General features: G+C 37.5%; 1 long non-coding RNA gene across 1 annotated transcript; it reads left to right on the top strand.

Moving 5' to 3' along the window:
• Positions 1–1225: 1225 nt before the first annotated feature.
• LOC139676420 (uncharacterized) lies at positions 1226–20910 on the top strand. Its single transcript, XR_011698653.1, has 3 exons — positions 1226–1302; positions 12546–12912; positions 20810–20910. It is a non-coding gene; the product is annotated as an uncharacterized lncRNA (long non-coding RNA).
• Positions 20911–21347: the final 437 nt, after the last annotated feature.

Genomic DNA, 21347 nt, shown 5'->3' with positions numbered 1-21347 from the left:
TTTTAGTTTTTAACATGCATCAGGAAGATGACCCCAGTCCCTGCAATGTTGCATTAAACTTACTGAAATAGAAGCAACTTTTTACAAGCCACCATTTTGCCTCAGCTGAATATAATCAGTGAAATGCGAATTGATGTGTAAAAATTGCCTACAGTGCCTGATGTAAATTAAAATTACCCCTATAAATTCAATGTTCAAATTATCTGACAACTGCTGTTGTATTAATTTTGCTGCTGAATAAATTGAATGACTGCAAATTCATTTTCTCACTCATATCACAATTACTTGGCATTCTGGGCAAGAAAAACTACTAAATACACCAATAATCTTGCAATATTTAAAGCCTTTTTAAAAGTAGATTTACCTAAAGTGAATGATATTCCCAGCACTGGTATATCTTGCAAATTTGAAAAAAGAAAATTACAAAAGCTTCTGTAAAGTGAACAAGATTGATTTTTTTTCCTTGAAAATACCAACTTCCACCAAAAGAAGACTCTGCTGTTCCTTACAAGAGACCCAGACTATTTCCAAGCAGCATTTTAGGGTAGTCTCACAGAGACACATGCGTACATGTATATTAAAACACTTGCATGTTCACATGAGCAAGAACTAGATCTACAAAATGAGCTACAGACCTCAGCAGAGGACAGTAACAGAATCAAAATTCCTGTCTCTCAATCCTACACTAATGCCCAGGCTTCCACACCAACCCTTTTTTCCAGACAGTTGCAAGGACTCTCACAAATGAAATCAAAATCTCATCACCCTTTTTCTCACCTTTTACTCTGAAACTTTTAGGAGATATCAGAAGAGCACACAGTGCATCTCATGCTTTTGATTTTAAGTTTTTACCCTGATCTAGCACTAGTTCAGTCATGCTGCTGGACATAGATGTTCTTGAAACATTTATTACAATTTTATGTGTATGGAATCTCAGTAGCAAAGATGTTACTGCAGACTAAAGCCTTTCCCTGTCTGTGACCATTACATGCTTGTGAGAAAAGAGGGGTATGATACAGAAAGAAAGAGGGAATGCAGCTCTAGAGTTGGTTTGAATAAAACCTAATGCAGTATAAAGTCTGGCAATTCTTGCTTCGCTCAGCAGTCCCTGTGCCAGGGTGCAGCAGGGCCGGGTGCTGCCCTACAGGGAAGGAGGGCCAGGAGCCAAGGGGGAGGGCATAGCAGGGCAGGCAGGGCTGTGCCCCCACCAAAGGGCACACACGGACACAGACCCACCTCTCCTGGGCAGGGTGAGCAAAGCAGGAGCAGCAGCAGGTGCAGCCAAACTCCAGGGATGGCCAAGTAAGTCCATAGTGCCAAGGTATGGAGCTGGAGAGGTGCCAAGCTGAGGAAGAGACACTCTGACCAAGCAAGGGGACTCCTCTTATCACTACATGGGATTGCCATCCCACCTTCTGGCCATTAAATTAGGCTTAATGTCAGGATTCGAGCAAATCTAACATGCACTCACATGAAAGCTGGAGGCCAGATAAAATTCTCTTTCATTTTCTTTTAGCCACAGGGCATTTGATGAACCGTCAGTAGCAATGTGTTAGCTTTTCACCAAAACTGTGTAAATAAAACATTTCTGTCAGTAAAAAAATATTTTAAAGATTCTTTTCATGTAAATTTAATTTTCCTAGTTTTCCTTATTTCCATCTTTTGCTTATTTTCTTGAAAACACAAGGAAAAATATTTTCAGAAGATCAGTCACTATCTGTGAAAGTCTTTACACACACACAGGTAGATGTAACAAAGATCATCATTACCTTGCAATTTCCAGCATTTAGATAGAATTGGGTTTTATTTAGGCCAACTCTAGGACTGCATAACCTCTTCCTTTCTGTCATACCCCTCTTTTCTCACACCCATATAGGGTCAGAGACAGTGGCTTTAGCTACAGAAACACCTTTGCAACTGAGATTACATAGAATATCGAATCATTTCACAGAAATATTCAGTTTGCCAGTTTCAATTATGTTCAACAAGTACCAAATTACAAATGACTTTTTATGTTTAATATGTCAGTGTAAATTTCGGGTATAGGTCAAGCCGCACTGCACTGATTTCTCCAAATATTAACACCTTCCCTTACACATCTATTTTCAGCTAAATAAAGAAGTTGCCAGAGGATTTCACATCCACAGTCTTGCATGTCCTTCACAGCCTGGCTGAAAAAATCTTGCCTATAATTAAAGAATTCATTCAGCTTACAAAAGATTTTGGCACAAATTCTTTTGCCTTGACTGACTGCATAAGTTTTATTGAAGCTGCAGAAAATTACAAAGTCAAGCCACATACCTAACTCACCATGTTCTCCACCTTACTTCGTTTTAATGTCACAGCTTGTTTACAGAAATACAATCCTGTTTAAAGTAAAAAAAATATTTCTATATTCACTGTAGGAAGTCAGTGATACACAGAAAAATAGGCATTACACTCTGTATTGCATTCTGTTTTCCTCTGGTTTTATCACTGAATATCACTTTTCCTTTTGGAAAGTAAGTACCTTTCCAAACCACAAGTCCTTTCCTCAGACTTTGGTAAATGTTTATAGAGGGATTTGATCACATTTGCTTCTACTCTCTTACCAATTTCTTATGCCATCTGAGGTCTTACATGCCAGAGGAGACAAAAAACATGTTTCTGTCCTTCCACCAGCTTTCATCCCTGGTTACTTCACAGTAATCAACTTCAAGGCACATTTGTTGTAACTTCTATATTGACTTTTCCTCCCTCCTTTGCCACTGTAACCACATACACCTCTCCAATAATCTTAAAAGCTAGGAAGTACCCAAAACAATGTTTCCTAATTGTTGGAAGGAAAAACAATCTTGTTATTCAAGCTTATTCCCACAAACCTTGGCAGAATGGTTCTAAGTCCTTTAACTACTGCTAAGGTTTCTAAGAGCTCTATATCCTGTGCCTGCAAGATTTTCAATTCCCACAGGCCAAGCTCTCTGCTGGCACAATTCCCTTGATTTCTCTAGATTTAGGTTAGCAGCAAATTTGCCCTCCCTGTGTCTTTGTACATTACTGAAACTGTTCTAAAAGGCTAAAGTCAGGACTTCGTAACTGGACATAATGCAGGCAGACATGGTGTTGTTTGGTGAAAGAATCTGAGGCAGCAGAAGCTCTGCTGGCCTGGCGAGAGTGGGAGGGTCAAGGAGCCAGTTTGATGGCTAAAGGTTGTTTTTCTGCTTGCGATGGTAGAAGTGGCAGTGTGACACTTTGAACAAATACTGAGTTACTTTCCACAAAGAAAGTTTACATTCCTGGCACATTTAAAATTAAGTAGGTGTGTCATTAATTTCAGTTTTATATCTTAAGTTTCTTTTAAAAAACGTGTGCATCTCATTTCGCTTTCTAGTAATTTTTCAGCCTAATTTAACAATGTAAGCAAAACAAAACCAGCAATTAATTAGACATTAGTTACTGTAAATCAGCATGGACCTTCTGAAGACAGTGAAGTGACATCATGGAGGGAATGCTGCTTATTTCTTACTTTTTGGGCTTTTATAAACCTGAGTCTTTTTGGAAATTCTATCATGACATTGAAAAATAAATTTATATATATTTAATTTTTCCTTATTTAATACCAATATTCCAATGGTGAAATGTGGAAAAAGACAATATACCTTCTAGTTTTTTGTTTGATTTGGGGTTTTGGTTTGGTTTTTTTCCCTTTTTGTCAATAGCACACAAGCCATATTTATCTTCCAAATATCAAGATAGATTTAAAATGTGTTGTATTCTAAGTTTAACTTTTTAGGGAGGAATGAATGGTAATTATCTTTCCTAATGAGACGTGCTGTAATTTCAGTTGGTTTTTAAATGGGGCATGACTCATGTTTAAAAGGACCATTGCATAAATGCCTATTAGTTGCAGTTTAATGAGTTAACGCCCAACTCATTTTTCCTGACTCTTTCTACATGATTCTTCCAAACTTAGTACAAGGGAGCAACTCACTTTCTTCAGATTAGCATGAACCATTACAGAATGAACTTGTTGAGCATTGTAAACAACAATGCATCCCTTGTCATTCCCTGCCTGTAACTAAACAGCAAATAAGAAGATTAAGAATGTGAAAACAGCAGAATCACTTAGAATTTACCAGTTGCTACTCAAAAATAATTAGATTGTTATCATGGTAGTGGTAAAGTACTCGTCTTCATTGCTAATAACTCTCCCAGGGCCCCTGTCTTTACAGGGACCACTGCTTTGAGTCATTAGTGTATAATAGATTTGCAATGGTGAGTGAGCAGGATCGATCCTGTTCTGCCTCTTACCTTACCCTTTCCAGTAAAGAGGCAAAACTGCCTCGTTTAATGACTTTCCTCTTCCAGCAGCAGAGAAAGAACTTTGCATCTCAGTTAATTACCACATGCCTTGGTTTACTTGATTTGCAAAGCATGAAGTCTCACTGAAGAAAATGAGGGTTTGAATACATATCCAAAGTACTTTGCTAATCACAACTGGACTTCAGCATATGTGTTACTTGAATTATATCTACAGCCCTGCAGCCCTGTAAGGCATTCACTCCAACAATACAATCCTACAAATTTCACAGCCCCATTTTCACTCCATGAATCACAAGCACATCTCATGTCACACATTGTCACCTGTGTTCATACATGCAGACATGGACAGTGACTTAGCACTGCACTTGGAGTCTTGTCCAGGAAGGAAAATTCTCTGCTAGTTGAGAGAGCTGGTAAGGAAGTAGGAGATAAAGTGGATCCCTAGTGTGGATAAGGTATTTCCACTGTAGCAATGTTTCTGAGACATGATACACATTCTTTCTAACTTCTAATTTATTGCTGTTATAGTTTCTTATTCTTCACTGAATTTTAAAACTGTAACAAAAGGAAATTGAAAAGTCCATGACAGAAAAATCAAGCCTTAAGTATATTCATCACACAAACAACTTCATCCCTTGGTATTTTATGCTCCAATTCAAACAACACATCTGTTCATAATTGCATGCACGACTTGGTAAGATTACTACAGGCTACAAATTTATGTCTATGAGTGGTGCAAATATTGTAGGAAGACAAGGATAAAGCATTTGAAATGCAAAGAACTTTTAAATAGTATATATAAACTTCAGACTCTAAGGTATATATTAATGTGGGTTTTTTCTAATTCAAAGTCTATATATTTCTGTGCATAAGTCTAGTTGTATTGATGATCTGTCATGCAATTAGTCTAGAGAAAAGAAACATTTTTAGGGAAAAAAACCCTAAACAACAAAAAACACAAACTCAACAAAACCAACCTGGTATTTCAATCTCCAAGTAATCAGTTCTTAGATAATCACCAATAATTCCTGATCTGCTTAAAAATATATCTCCAACATCCTCTGGAATAATTATGGTCCTTTATTGTTTTCTACTGAAAAAAACCACCTTTACCGTACACATCTTGGGTCTAGTGCTTCAAAGATTATTGTATCTCATTTTAAAACTGAGATTTTTTTTATTATTATTCCATGATACTGAAATATTGTTGAATTTATAGCTGTTTCATCAGGGCTGTATAAAATCCTTCCTCCCTATAAAACTACATACTCCTCCCAACATTCAGTGGTATAAATATGTGAATGGCAGCAGTCCCATATTGTACATGTCCAGAATAGATTGAGTGGAATGGGATAAAACCAGTGGAAAGCAGCTTGTGTTCTGAGCAGCAAAAATATCCTGAAGAAAGAGTGAGATGGGAATTCTCTTCAGGCAATTGAGCTTGAAGATCATGCCTATCACTAGAAAGGATAAATACCAATGGCTTTCAGCAAGGACTCTGCCTTGACCCAGGAACTCAATATTGTAAAGCTTCATTGTGTTTATCACTCTCTTCTTTATTTCAAATCTACTGCTTATACTAATGCACAAGGAGGAATTTACAGAGCTCATACACTCCTAAATGAAACATAACTATTTGATGTCAGGCAGGGCTATTAGTTAATAGCATTGAGCACAACTGCCACTGTCTTACCATGATCAGAATTTTCTTTCACTTTTTTATAAACACCTTGCAGTGCATATTCTTCCATATTATACCTCTAATGCCTCTTCTAGCACAAACAACTTTCTGGCTGCACTTGCTGGCCAGGATGCTGCACAATATAACGTTCTTTGAGCACAACACAGAATGAGACCTTCTGCCCTTGGCTTTACATCTCTGTGTTGCTTTCCAGCCATTGCCAGGAGTGTTTAAACAGAGTGAGATCCTTTCTCCCTGTACAAGTCTCATGCCCAGAGCTGCACTTACTGCAATGGCATTCTTGTAACACACTGTAAAGAACTGAAAATGTGCTTCCATTACCATTTTCTGGTGACTATTCCAGTTCTAATCAATTTAACTGGTTGTTACAATGAACCTTTGGGTATCCACACACCTCCTTCCAATTTTACAGGACTTGAATTTGCTGAACCCAACAGAGATAGTTCCCATCATCTGTCACTAGACTGGCTTCCAGTGCACATCTACATGAATTAACATCCCAGCATTCAAGGGAACAGGACTATTTCCCTGTTTACGTATCTCAGCAGGTTGGTACAAAGTCAAACCAACAGAAAATGCTCCCATTAAATCTAAATTTAAAAAGAAAAATTATCTAGGGAAAAAACAGAAATGTTTGGGAAAAAAAGAAGCTCTTACCATTAAATTTTCAAGCATCTTTTAGTGAATAACGACACTTGCAAAAGGATTTTTCATGCAAAACACTGCTTTCTGAACAATTCTTTTAGGCCATGTAAGGGCAGCTCAAGGTATAAGGCTGACTCATTTAAGAGGAATTAAAACCTTATTATTTTTATTCTGTCCATACCTTATTCTCTTTCCTTGGAAGAGAATGGAATCATTGAGGATTCAAGCTAAAAATTAGCTAAAGAATCCTATAGAGATAAGAGATACTTTTTTTCAAAGAAAGTTAAGGCTAAAATCAAAAAACTTGCAGAAAACTCGAGAAGTTTAGCAGATTAATAAAACAATTTCATTCAGGACTAAAGTTTTATGTCCTTGAAAAAACATCTGTAATGAGATGGACAGCTTTTCAAATTGAGTAACAGCACCTGCCCTTTCACTTAGCCTTGTCAAGGATTTTTTTCCCCCCCCAAACATTGAACTAATCAATAGTTGTTCAATAATATACATGATTAGTGCAGTACAACACTGTTTTCACCCTTCTGACATAATAGAGAAGAAACACAAGGAGAGATTTCTTAACCCCTTTTAGGCACTAAGACATGAAGAGGGTTTTAAAAGCCTTCTAACTATTCTGCAGATTTTAACTTATAAAGCTCAAATATCTAAAAATGCAAATGACATTTTTCTAAATTCTTAAAATTCTCAAAATATTACTGCATTGTTGAAGATATCAAGCAGCCATTGATGAATTTTTTAAAAAATCATTTCTGTGCAACTTATTTATCATAAGAAATCACTGCTTTTAAGGAGATATAAAACATTTCAGAATTATAATAATTTCTATCACTAATAGTAACACTTCTCAGAAGCTCAGTTTCCAATTCTGTAACTTGAAGAGCCCAAAATTCTTCATAAAATCATGCCTTAGCTTTATAACTCTCCCAGATCAGTAATGCCATTCCTTTTACAGCAAAATCCTTTAAGATTTGCATTCCCAGGCTTCAAGTTCACCATTTGCTTGATCTGATTTGCATCCATTACCATCCTTTTAGGAACTGCAAGCAGGAACACAGGAAAGCTAAACAGTGTTTATAAAGCCAGTCTGTGTCAGAGAGACAAGATGAATTGCAGATGTCTAATTCCAAGACTCCTTCTGTAAGTCCTTCACTACTAGTTATTAAAAAGGAAATAAAATTAAGTTCTTTCCTCCTCTTAGACTCTGTCTGCATTGCTTTCCCTGGGTGCAGAGCCTATAAAAGACTGAAATACAAGGTATTCCAAATGGTTTATCTAAAATGAGTGTTAAATCAATGCTGAAGCTGTCACATAATCTTGTACACCTTCAGTCTAAAAGTTTAGGTTTCAGTAACATCTCTAAAATGCCTGGCAATACAAATGGATACTATCTAGAAGTCAATGAAGCTGCTGAACTGAAAGGGCAACCTTCAAAATTGGATCAATGGATCACGCTGTGTTATAAACATGACTGTTGTTGCCTTTTTGTCTGAGATAGGCCTGTATTAATCAGAAACAGGAAAACAAACAAACAAGCATTTAGTAGCATGGAGGGAAAAAAGCCACTTTTGTTTAAACGCCTGTTTTCAAGCAGCAGTAATAGGCTTACAAAAAATGGCTGAGTCTACACACACTCCAACAATAATTTCAGAGGGTTTATCTGGCTTTTAAGAAATTAGTATTATAGGAAATGCAAAGAGGCACAAGCTGAGTTATGGAAATAACACATTGTTTGAGAATACATTCTGCTCTTAATGTGAATATTTTACATTTCTGGGGTGTTGTGCATCCAAGGCCACATACCATGAAATTAAATTAATACCTGTCAGAGTGGATGAGTCCCTTTCTCCCACCACCAATGAACTTTGATTTAGGCTATATTTTCAGTGCAGAGGGTGAGAATGGATAAAAATACAAGAGACTTTTCAGACACGCAGTGGCTGTTCCCACTTTTATCAGTACTGCATTGTATGGCCTTAGGCAACTCCTACCCCCATTATGCTTTAGTTTCCCCAGCACAATAAACATTTCTTCAGCTGGGGACAGTTGAAGGCACAACAAAACCACAAAAAAGTGAAGATGCTCATGTGACAATTTCCTTTGAACTGGGATATTTACAATAAACACCATCACATACAGTAGTCAAAGGAGAAGCATCTCCAATTCTCAATGTTGAATAAATGACCTTGCAAATAAAATTCTTGTTCTCCATTAAGAATCTTTCACAGACATAGTCAAGTTGTGAGTTTCTGAGTTTAACTTCTAGTCCATTATCTCCTTCTCAGATTTTCAAAATATATTTGACTCTTGGTTATGACAAATAATCCACAGAACACATTCATAGTATAGATAACATTGATAGCCATACATTACATAACTGAATAGAACACAACCAGTGGTGAGGATGCAAGTAATGAAGCAGGACCCTTCTTGTCAGTTTTTAATAGCTGTCTGGAAAGTCATACACATACGTAAATATTGTCCTATGCAAGGAAGCTGCTGCTCTGGAGTCAGCAGAGTATGGATACACTAGAGAACCATGAAAACACCTCCTGCTTCCTGCTGTGGCTACCTCCCATTTCACTGTCTTTGCAAAATGCACAGAAAGGGAAAAAAAATCAGCCAATTACCAGAGTGGAAGTTTAAATGGCTGCATTGACATGTGCAAATGGACAACTTTTAAATTGTGATTGATCTCTCCCATATGTCTATGTGCCCTCACAAGACCAGCACTAATGCACTGTTAACAAGTGTTCCATCATCTGGTTTTAAGCTCACCAAGAAACTGGATAAAAAATTTAGACACAGGTCCTGACTCTGTACATCTTTCTATGCAAATGTAACAAAACTGTCCAAGATTTAAATGTTATAGGTGGCTGAATTACTTAAATTATTTGTCTCATCATAAAGTTTTAAGTTTTTCTTATGTTCCAAGGTGATTTTCTGACCATTTTTTACTAACCTTTAGAATTAGAAAGACCTCTCCATCTTAGTTTGAAAGGGACTGCTTGCATCCACAAATGAATCTATGACCATGAATCACTGAGAATTTATCATTATTATTATTCTACTACAAATAACAACTAAAACTCTTGTGAATGACAATAGCTGAAAATAGCAGCAAGGTTTGAAACAAAACAGCAGGTGCTGTCTCAGAGCTCAGCTCTGTTCAGCTGGTTTTCACATGTGCACACAGGCAACACCATTTGCAGGCTTTGACATTAAAGAGCTGAGTAGACAAACACTCACAACAGATGCCAGGAGAAATTTTACCATCAAAGAGGTACTACACAAAAAATATTAAGGCCTGCACTAAAGGCATTCAGATTTATAATTGCCAGCACCAAAAGAACTCGCAGCTACCACTCAGTTAATCAATTACAGAAACCAGCTCTGTCACTTGTAGTGTCAATTCAAAGATATCCGTTAGCACTTAAACAGATCTGCTGCACGAACATGCATAACGTGATCACATGTCAGAGTGAAGAAAGATACTGAGCAAGACAGACACAGAACACAAGCTCCAAACCCATGGGTCATATTTTGACACAAAGAGCTGAACAATTCCCAAAGCTTTAGCTTTGCAGGAGCTAAAAGGAACCTCACCTTGGATCATTTCTTGGGCTTACAACACACAGTCTTTGACTAAGAACCTTTTGGCAGCTTGCTTTTGGAAGAACATCACTTCTGTGTTTTTAATCTCTCCCTGTTCACAGAAGCCCAATTATATACAGCCCTTTGTGAGCAAGCCTCTTCTGCTGCAAGAAAAGCTCTATTGTGGCTGCCAATTTACTCTTGCCTTACCTATCCATTCAGCAAAGCACAAGATGGCAGCTCCAAGCAGCCACATCTCTCTGCCTTTTGTTATCACCAAGAGAAAGCAGAAGCTCTCCTCTTCTCTCAGCAGAAGTGTATTGGCCTATAGCATTGCTTGGAGCCATCTAAGCAAATCATTTCAGCCAGAAAAGCAAAGCTCACACAAAGCAACAAACATTTCACAGAGAGAAAACTGGCTGAGAATGACAGTGTGAGCATTTGAGATGGTGCCAGCTTATGCAGCAGAGGAAAAAAGACAAAAAATCTTCCAGCTACCCTAGGAAGAGATGTGAGAACAAAAGACAGAGTGCAGGAAAGGTGCCCTATAAGGGAGGAAATTGAGAGGCATAACTTCAATGGGAGAAAGCAACCTGGTACAGTGGTTGGTTATTCATGCCAATATAAAGAGCGCATGGAACAAAGCAAACTGAGCCAAGAGGGTTTTCCTCAAAATACTATTTGCTGGACTAGTGTTCCTTAGAAACTGAGAACTAACCTTGCAGTAGTGTTTCGTTCTGAGTAGAGCAACTGCTTGCCTAAATAAAAGCACTGGCCTCCACAAGGCGCTGCTGACACATATTGTTTACATCTAAACTCCTTTTGATGTGTATGTTTTGTGATGAGTAATTCAATCTACATGCAAGACTCTGAACTGTTCTAGAAACAGAAATTCTATTTTGAAATTAATTGTTATAAGGTCAAGGTAGAAATAAGAATATGCATCCACTATTTTTACAGAGTCAATACCACAGGCAAAATAAAAATCTATTCAGAGAGCAGACTAAAGCACCTACTCTGTTTTTCTTGACTCAGAATATATTCATTCCATGCAGAAATTCTTCTTGATTCTGATCTGGCATTTGAAGCATATGCTTTTGCAGTAATTAAATCTGCCTGTGCATAAATGACTTCATCACATAGCCACATTGCCCCTGTGTACTGATGATGCTTTCTTACTCATGCCTTTGTAATCTCATTTAATCTGTTAACCATAGCCTCTTTGATCATATAATTAATAGACTATTAGCATTGATACTACTTTCAATAATACTTGAACTGGCCAAACTAGCATAATTTTGGTTCTTGGGTACTCACTACAGTTATTAAAAGCAAACACTAAATGCACAAGATTAGTTTAGCCTCTGCTATTCTTTTCTACAGTCAAGTTGCTCACTTTCATCAAGTGTAGATTTCACTGTTGATATCTCAAAAAATCATAATGGGTAGAGGGTTTTGAGACAGACCCATCCCATTGAAAGTTTCTTTACTGCCATGATAATGCCAACATTATGATATGTTGGTCTTGCTGAGTTTAAATTAAAAACAAACAAACAAAAACCCCAACAAAACCAACCAAACAAAAAAATATTAATACCTTTAATCCAAGTTGGATGGCTTCAGGTATACCCTAAAAAACAAAACTGACAGTTTGAGATAAGGAATAACTTCTATTTCACACACACACCCACTCTTGATAGCCAAACCAGAGAATCATGACTTTAATCTTATTTAAATGCAAAAGAGCGTATTGGTAGCATTTTGGTAGAATGAATCCAAACTGCTGTACAGTTTGAAATGCTGGTTTGATTTATTGCCACCTATTCGGAGTGTTATATGCAACCTGAATAAGTAATGTAGATTTGTGTGTGTGTCTAAATATATCACATCAATATAAAATTTATAATGCAGAGCTGACTTTTCAGTGACATGGTCTTATTTTTCCTTCATCATATGTTTCTTATTCATATACACATGCAAGTAAAATCACAGAAAAAAATAATTAGAGCACTATTTTTAAATGTATAATTTTAGATATTTTTTCTATGCATACCTTTCTATCCCATGAGCAATCCTGTGCAGCTTTACTCCTGCATTGATACCATCATGTATCAGATCATATCGTGATCATGTGGCTGCACTGTTGTCTTCTCTCTTCATCTCTGTCACGGATTTATTTTGTCTAGGCAGTAGCAGCCAGGTGGTTATGTTTGCAAAGTTCTGCTTCATGATATTGTCTGTTCTAGAAAATGCTTATTTAAGTTTGCATTGTCTCCTTTTCTTTCAGGCTTATTTTCTTCACCCTGGCTCTAATACAAGGCAGGAATGTGGTTGACAGACTCTGAACATCTATGAAGAACATATCATTATACACCTATTTCAAATTTCCTGAGCCAGAAGTATTATGGAGAAAGTTGCAGGACTTTCTTACATCTTTCCAACCCTCTGTGTTGCCATACAGAGAGAAGAAATACAAAAATGTATTGGTTAGAAGGTAGTACAGAGGATGAACTTAACAAATCAAAGGAGAGTCTCTCAAGCATCACAACAAACAAGCAGAGCTGAAGTTCTAATATTCCCAAGAACATCCACATCTGCTGCTCTTAGATGCAGATTAACATGGACACTGAAATCAAACCTAAATGGATTAAAAGGTAAAAAAGAACCTTGCCAAATTTGCACAGCCAATATTAATGCACAGGATTAGACAGAAAAACTTAACTGCAATCTCAGTCTACACCTGGGAGAATCATTATTAATTATAAACCATGTCTCATGACACCCCCAAACAACACAGCCTTATTGGAGCACATCCATGAAGGTGAATAGAAGCACTTGGGGTTGTATGCACTTCCTTCCCCTCCCTTAACAAAATACCCCAACTCACACTGGGTAATATCTTATTCAGAGCATAAAATTACTATTCCAGTGGGGCTGCTTCACACTACACAAGACATCCTAACCAGGCAGGAAGAGACACAACACTTAAAACTCACAGGAGAGATTTGCAACTGATGTGAAACGTCACAGCTCCATTGACTTCAAATAGAGCTATGCCACTGTATCCTGGCTGAGGATGTGGTCTGCAAGCCTTGAGTGCTGCAGCAGGATAACTTATCATTTAGACAAAGCTGTAATGTCATCCGTTAGGCTTGCTCTGAAGAGTATATGGAAATTTCAGCCTGCAAGCCAGCAGGAAATACATGTTTTTACAAGCATGAATTCATAGCAGAACTGCTGAAATGAAGCCCTGAGTTCAGAACAGATCTCTCCATCAGAAATGATAGCTCTTGGAACACGCCACAAAACCAGCTCCTCCAGGGCTCCTCTCAGAAGAGGGACAGGCTGCAGTGTGGGAAACATAAGGCAGGGAAAGAAGAACATTTTTAGCGAGACTTTATTTCTCAAGAAGAATCAGAACTAAAAAGGAAAACAGATTACACGTCAAAACAGCACTGTCAACGTTAAAGGGTGAGAAATACAGCCCTATGGATAGGTATGATGTTAGAAAAGTTTGTACTGAGGCTACTTAAAGCACTTTAAAACCATAGTTGTCCATCAGAAAAAAAGTCATATTCAAAGGTAAAATGCACCTACCTAAAGTTCTTAATTCCCGACATTACATAAGAGCAATTTCAGGCAGAGAGTCATGGAAGAAAAAAAAAATCAATTTTCCTGTTTATTTTATGCACTTTGTGATACAACTTGCTTAATTGTTCCCCATGTGCAGTCAGTTGGGCACCAGTCCCATGAACCCTCAGGGATTTAGCTAAAAGGAGGCCAAGCCATGAAGTCTACAAATCTATCAAGGTGCAGGCATCTTTAGAGGGAATATGTTAGAACCAAGAGGCAACGTTGGGCCATGAAAAAAATGACTGTACACTGGCCATTTATATTTAGAGTTCAAATTATTGGTAGGTTTTTAATGATGTGAGGAGAAACATCATAGAACCACCTTCCATCTGGAGTATCAGAAGGAAAACATTTGCCTGCTTTAAAGATGGAATTATTTACATTTCTCAAAAGGGAAGGGGCCTGCAACAGTATTAGATTTGATACTGTTTGATTGTTCTGGGTTTCAAGGGAAGGAATTTGATGATCCAAAACCGATTCCAGTTGTATAGGACTCAGAAGAAAGGCTAAGAGCTGCAAGGCAGATCAAGTAAGTCCTTCAACCCCTATCTTTTAAGTTCAAGAAGTCTAGGCTGTTACTTGGTCCATTTAATTCACTTCCCTACTTGGATTTGCATGCTCAGATCCAGGCCTTTACAAACAGCGTAATGGTAGGAACTCTGAACATCCCAGGGGAGCTGGATCAAAACCTCCAATTTCCCATTTTTTACTAAAAGATTTGTTGTGCCCTGTAATGAACTTTAAAATATACATCTGCACAAAATGTGTCAGTTCTCTATTTCCTAAATCAAACAAAATGTGCAGCCCTTGATGGCTGGACATTTGTCAGACTGCCCAGGGCCTGCTGCAGTTGAAGGAAATAGCTCCAGAAGAAGAAGAAGCTTCAGAGCTCAAGCTATCTCAGAGCCCAAGTTCCCCTCAGGATTTTTCCAAACACTTGTACTGTTTATGCAGAGGAGCTGGGAATAAAGTCAGAGTCCCCAGGACTTTCAGGCTTCTAGCATTTCTGCAGGATGAGGCTGCAAAATTCATAATACCTGGCCCCTGCAGCCAAAATTGCAGAGCTGTTTCAGTACTGCAGCTCCAGAAAACCCAATAGCTTGCCAAGTAAGTCTGTTAGAGATTGTTTAGGTTGGAAAAGACCTTTAAGATCATCAAGTCCAATCATTAATCCAGCACTGACAAGTTCACCACTAAACAATGTTCCCAAGTGCCAGATCTACACATATTTTAAATACCTCCAGGGCTGGTGACTCAGCCACTTCCCTGGGCAGCCTGTTCTATTAGAAAACAGACTTGTTTCCAATGGATGCCTGCCTGGCAAAAGCAATTTAGTTGGGACTAAAGAAAACCGAAAAAATGTTCCAATGTCAGTTATAAAGCATTTTTTGAAGAAATGCTGCTCATTATTCAGTATCTGTATCTTATTTCAACTGAACAGTAAATTCCTCTAAGAATATTTTTGAATTCCACAGTAAATACAAAACAAATATGAACCACAAAAAGACATCTAGAAGATTACAAAGAGGTGTCTGGAATAGAGACTCATATGCAGCCTCATCTCTAAACATCACTGATGCTTTGCCCACAATTCCTGCAATCACAGAATCATAGGTTAGACATTTGTCTGTATTGTAACTTATATAGTTTTGCTTAGCACTGTGCACTCAAGTAAAACTATTACTAATTAATATAATTGAGTGGAATTAATATGAAATATGGTACTTCTCAAGTATATTTGGGTTTGCTTGGCAATAAATTAGTCAGATATTTAAAATTAATAAAATCAAAATAATGTATATATTTCTAATTGCTTACTAATACAGTTATTACTTCAATTAAAGTACAGGAATTGAGTCTAATAAAGATTTATGAAGGCTGATCTTTAACCTGACCTGATCCTTCTGTCCAAAACTATCATAACCTGTGTTTATCCTCAGCCATAGTTTGGTTTTTATCAGTGACCAATTTAACATGTCTCTTATGTAACATGACTTGATGATCTCAGAGGTCTTTTCCAACCTGGTTAATTCTATGGCAAAAGTAAACACTTCTGTCAAGAAAGATACAGGGACTTAAAACATTTCCAGCATCTCACTACAGTTTAAGGCCTAAATTCTGAAAGAATGCTTAAAGGGAATTCTTCAGGTGATTTGGTACATGAGATCAGAAAAGATACTCATAACATCACTTCTGGGATAAAAGCCTTATGGCAGAGATGTTCACCCACACAGAGACACTTCCTGGCATCTGGGCCATTCAGGACCCATCAGTTCTCCCCAGCAGTGCTAAGCTGTTGCCTGCAAGTCATCTCAGATTGGAACTGATGTTGCCTGAATCCACCTGAAAGATTTTACCAAATCATTTAACTCAATCCTGAATGTAATGGAATACATGATGGCATTTCAGTATACGCAGCTCTGTGGTAAAACTAATTATTTACACAATTAATTACTGAGGTAGAACAGTTTCTTTATTTTCCAAACAGAGGAGAAGACTCACAGTAACTTTGTATTGGATTGCATTCAACTCAAAAGCAACACAGCACTCACTTCTCATGGGCCCTCAAAGGTGTCTGACCAAACACCCCTGACTGAGAGCTTGAGCCTCACTCCACACTTGTACTGAAGTTTGCCTCCAGACAATCTCAGTAGCAGAACATCAAATAAGGAAAAGATATAAAGACAGAAAATCTCAACCAAAATCTAAATAAAAATGTCAGAAAGGAATGAAATAGAATTTCAGACAAAATATCCACCAAAATGTGGTTGGATATCATACAGAGAAAAAGGGCAGATGTGGTTGTTGGAGTTCTCTACAGATGAATCTGTTCCCAGTCTTCATATTTGCCCCCTATCAGATAACTTTTAAATAATTGAATAAAACAAAAATTTACTCTGCAAGAAAATTCAGTGTTCAACTTTTACAGTAGAGGGCTTTTCTTGATCACACTTCTGAGGTATTTTGATTGTAGAAGAGCCAGATCAATAACATCAAACTCAACCTCAACAGTTTTGTTCACCACAAACAGCAGGATAGGGCCAAGGGGAAGATGTAGCATTTATGCTACAAAATTAGCCAAGCAGGGAAGTTCTTTGCAAACATTTAACCTAAGAAAGAACAAAAATCTGGATTTGGACTTTTCATTTTTCTTTTTCTCCAACTTGAAAAGAGTAGAAGAATCACTTTTGTATCTGCAAAGGGCTAAAAATATTTGTCAAGAGCAATTCTAAAACTGGTGTGCCTGGAAAGCTCTTTAGTACTGAACACACTGTTTCCTAATATTTTACCACTCAATTCTAGTCAGCGACAGCAGAGTCTGCAGCAGATACTGAGTGGGAAACAGCCTCTCTCATTAAACTGCATGAAAAATCACCTATTAGGTAACCAACCACCACTTTAGCCACAGTTTTTAAGGGAGGTCATGATTACCATGTCCAAGGCAAATGTGCTGGGCACAATGGAAGCCAAACTAGTGATCTTACTGTTTCCTGTTAGCAATTAACATTACCTGTTTATTCTACAGATAATATCAACTGGGTTCTTTTTTCAAAGGTTAGCTCTCAGGAAAACATAAGATCTTTTGGGGTTCTATACTATAATTATTCTATCTACTATAGAAATAACAAGATCAGTATTTTCATTTATGGTAATTTAAAAGAAACGCCTAGAAGAATAATGTTATTTCTTGTGCTGACATGTCAAACAGTGAAGTATATGAACAGCGAAATTTGTCCTGGTCTTAAGAGGCTTTTTACTGCAGTGCTATGGTGTAGACTCCTCATTATAAAGTAAGAGACCATTTGTAAGCAAGTTTCAGGTTGAGAATGAGGCTTGGATTTTAAATGACAGCACATTTTTGGTAGTTTTCATCAGAGAATGTTGCAAACTTTATATACAAACTTAAATGTATGTCAAAAAGAACAGAACACAAATATTTCACTCCATCACTATTTTAGTTTTGGAGATTTGTCCAATATTAATCACCTTTTTTCCCCCCTTTCATTCTTTAGGCAAAGCAAAAGAATAATTGAATGACATATGAATACAAATGTACAGAGTACTATTCAATCCAAAGCAAGAACGGGAGACTGAATGGGTCATAAATAATTTTACCTGTTCCATATTCCATGAAGTTAAATCTGAGTACCTCAGAAGGAGCTGGCTGCAGCTGACTCGTATGAAACTGCAATATATTCAGTAATTTAGGTCAAAATATCTTCAGGCACAGATTAAATCCAAACACAGGGATATATATCAGTTAAGTTTGTCTTTAATCTTCCATATTGCTTCCATGCTTCCATATTATTGCACTGAAAGAATTTGGAGCTTGTCTGTATAATACCTGTGAAAGACCTTGAGAAAGCCACAATAATAGGAAATTTTATGCCTCAATATTAACTATAAATCAATGCACAGAAGAGAGAGACATTTTCCAGTATTAAGAAGTGGGCACAGAAGCATGACTTAAGCAGGAACCAAATGAAGAGGATGAAAGTTATAATGGTGCTCCATAATCAACACAGCTGTGCGATAATTTGATTTTCATTATAATGACACTATTTAGACATGCCCTGCATATTGAAGATTGAGCATAGTACATAATTATTGATTAGTTATAACCCATTTGTATTTTATGTTTATTTCATCTGACAATAATTATCATGCATTTGCACTAATTAATTCATCATCTTTTACTACTGGAGCTGAAAGGTAACTAGCAGAAAAAGCAGGAAGGGCACTGAGAAGAGAAGCAAAAGCCCCTCTAAAACAGTAACATTATTTGTGATATAATACTACAATGATGCAACTTGCTTTTTTATTTTTATAACACAAAGAAGGGCAAATGATTTTCTAGCTAAAAGTTACTCGAAATTTCTAGCAAATTGTTCTCTAAAGCATGCTGAAGTGAAATTTAGGAAATATGCTGATGAGATGAATATTGACCTTTCACTCAGTGTTAATGTTAACGGTCTGTGAAATGATTGGTCATTTTGGAATACATTTTAGAAACTTGAATATTGCCTGCCTTTGGAAGTACAAGTTCCTACACTACACATCTTATACAACAGTGTATTGAAAAATTTGTAAAATGCAGCTGTACATTTTGTGAACTGAAGTTTGTTCCCTAATCAGAAAGCTTGTGTTTTTCCTGATGGATGGCTTCATCAGCCAGTAATACAATCATTGGGCAGGACTGAGAGAAACTGTGTGTGGTGCAGACAGCCCTGAGCCAGAGCCAAATGACTCAGAGGCCAGAGAAGCAGACACACATGGAATCGTTACCAAGACTTTCAAGAGAGGCAACGCACTAAATAGAAATACTAATGTGGTTCCTTTTGTAAAATGTGAACTTGTAACTGAGTGGCGCTGCCATGTTTTGTAAAAGTACAAACTGGCCTATAGGTGTGCTGGAGACACATAAGATGCTCCATTGCACGTTGTGAATGCACCTAAAAGGGATCAAATGAAGCAGTGACTAAAAAAATTAGAAGGTATATGGAAGTATTCGAACAAGGTAAAGACTTGCAAAAAGCAACTTCTCTTCCAGAGGCCCATTTCTTAGGAGGCAGCCCACAGATGACAGTGACATTGCTCTGCCTGATGCAGACAAGCCAAGGGGAGGCAATAACCCAGAGGTGTCACACTCCAGAGGCACGGGGAGTGTGCTCTGGTGCACCCAGAGCTCCTGCCTAGGATTTGATGGAGATGTGGGTAGCAGAGCCATGCACTTGCTGTTATTAATCACATGCCCCATGCATGTTTAGTCCACATCTTGCTTTTCTGGTAGGGATCAGATTGTTTTCAATATGTGAGAGGCTGTAAAAATGTTCAAAGGTCCTATACATTAAATGCATATTACTGGCTGATAATTGAAACAAACTCCAAAATTATGTTTATTTTGCCAAATACATGTTTGGTATCTTTTACTAGTTAATTTAATGCCTTTTGAGAGACTACAGTGAATTGTACCTGTGTTGTTATATCAGAGAGGTGCATGCTGAACTGGAAGACCACGCTCTACTGAAGTGAGAGAAAGGCAATTTCAGGCCACTGAAGTCTGGTGACTCAGGAGTGATCAGCAAGAACTTGGGGCAAGAAAAAGTGGACAAATAACTTTCATTTTATCAATCTCACAAGGCCCTAGCAACTATTTTCCTACTTCTAGATCAGTTTTATTTTCAGCACATCTGTTAGACAGATTGTGGTGTTTTTAAGCATAAGAAAGTAAACAAATTACAAGAATTTTTTTATAAGACCTTAACTCTCCAGAAACAGCACGCAATTCTTTCATGCTTAAATTTGATCTTTACGGAGCAATAGGATAAACTTTCACAGCCTGATAACAACAAACAGAACCCCTGAATAAGTGGAATTTTGAAGATAAGACTCACAGAAAAGCAGAAAATCATAGAGCAAAGTGCCACTAAATAAATATAAAAACACTTGATATAGCCTCAGAGCAACATAAATCACAAAAATATGCAGGTTTTTGGTCTTGATTTTTGGGGAGGGGCTTTTTTTGGCAGCTTCACCTGATATAAATGGTCCAAAGATTAAGTCCCAAGTTTGGTTCAATCATTTGGCATTTAGGTTATTCAGAGGTATACTTATGGTACCTCATTTATTGTGGCTGATGATAAACTAGTAATTTCTTAAGCACACACAAACAAGACAGTGATAAATACATTGCTTAGGTAAAACAAAATTTGTGACTCAGTCATTTGTTTCAGCCCTCGAGTTGTGAATGATGCTGCATATCTTTTACATACATTCACCTCCCTTTTTGCCATTTTTCTCCCTATCAAATTATCCCTGACAAAAGGCTCCCTCTAATACCTGACACCCATTCATGTTGCACTGATTTCTCATTCTCCTCCCCGGGCAGCTCCCTCTTGACTTTCTTCTTACTTTCAGCTCCCCCACTAATGATTCCTCCCACAAATCTGCTGCCACCCCTGGGTTATATCTCAGCACCAGGACACTGATCACCTCTACAGGAACACACAAAGCAGCTGTCCTACACAAATTTCCTAGGTAAGCAGGATACCACATCTGGGATGCATTATGTGCCTTTTACACAGAGTGATTTAGGAGTTTGCTGGTATCAAAGACAGTAGCTGGCTTATCACCTGTACCTTATTTGGTACAATCTTTATCTTTATGTGCAGTACAAGGCTTAGATAATGTGTTAACGGCCCTGTAACTGAGACCAAGTGCCAAAATGGAAGAGAGAGTTCCAATAGAGTTAGAAACTCTGGTTTAGGGGTGGGAAAAATATAAAAATTTGCTTTTGAGGTCTGCTTAAGATATTAAAGAAATAAAGGTGCTGTTGTTTCCAGTGACTGTTTCTTTCCAATAGAATATGGCTATGTACATTCTTTAATCCATTCACTGTTGGTTGTCACACTGGAAACTATGGCAGCAACACGTGAAATATCATTCACTTAAAGAG

The sequence above is a fragment of the Pithys albifrons genome, chromosome 10, assembly GCF_047495875.1.
Source record: "Pithys albifrons albifrons isolate INPA30051 chromosome 10, PitAlb_v1, whole genome shotgun sequence".
Classification (NCBI taxonomy): domain Eukaryota; kingdom Metazoa; phylum Chordata; class Aves; order Passeriformes; family Thamnophilidae; genus Pithys; species Pithys albifrons.
Note: the sequence above shows the minus strand (reverse complement) of the source record. Positions and strands in the feature narration are given on the sequence as shown.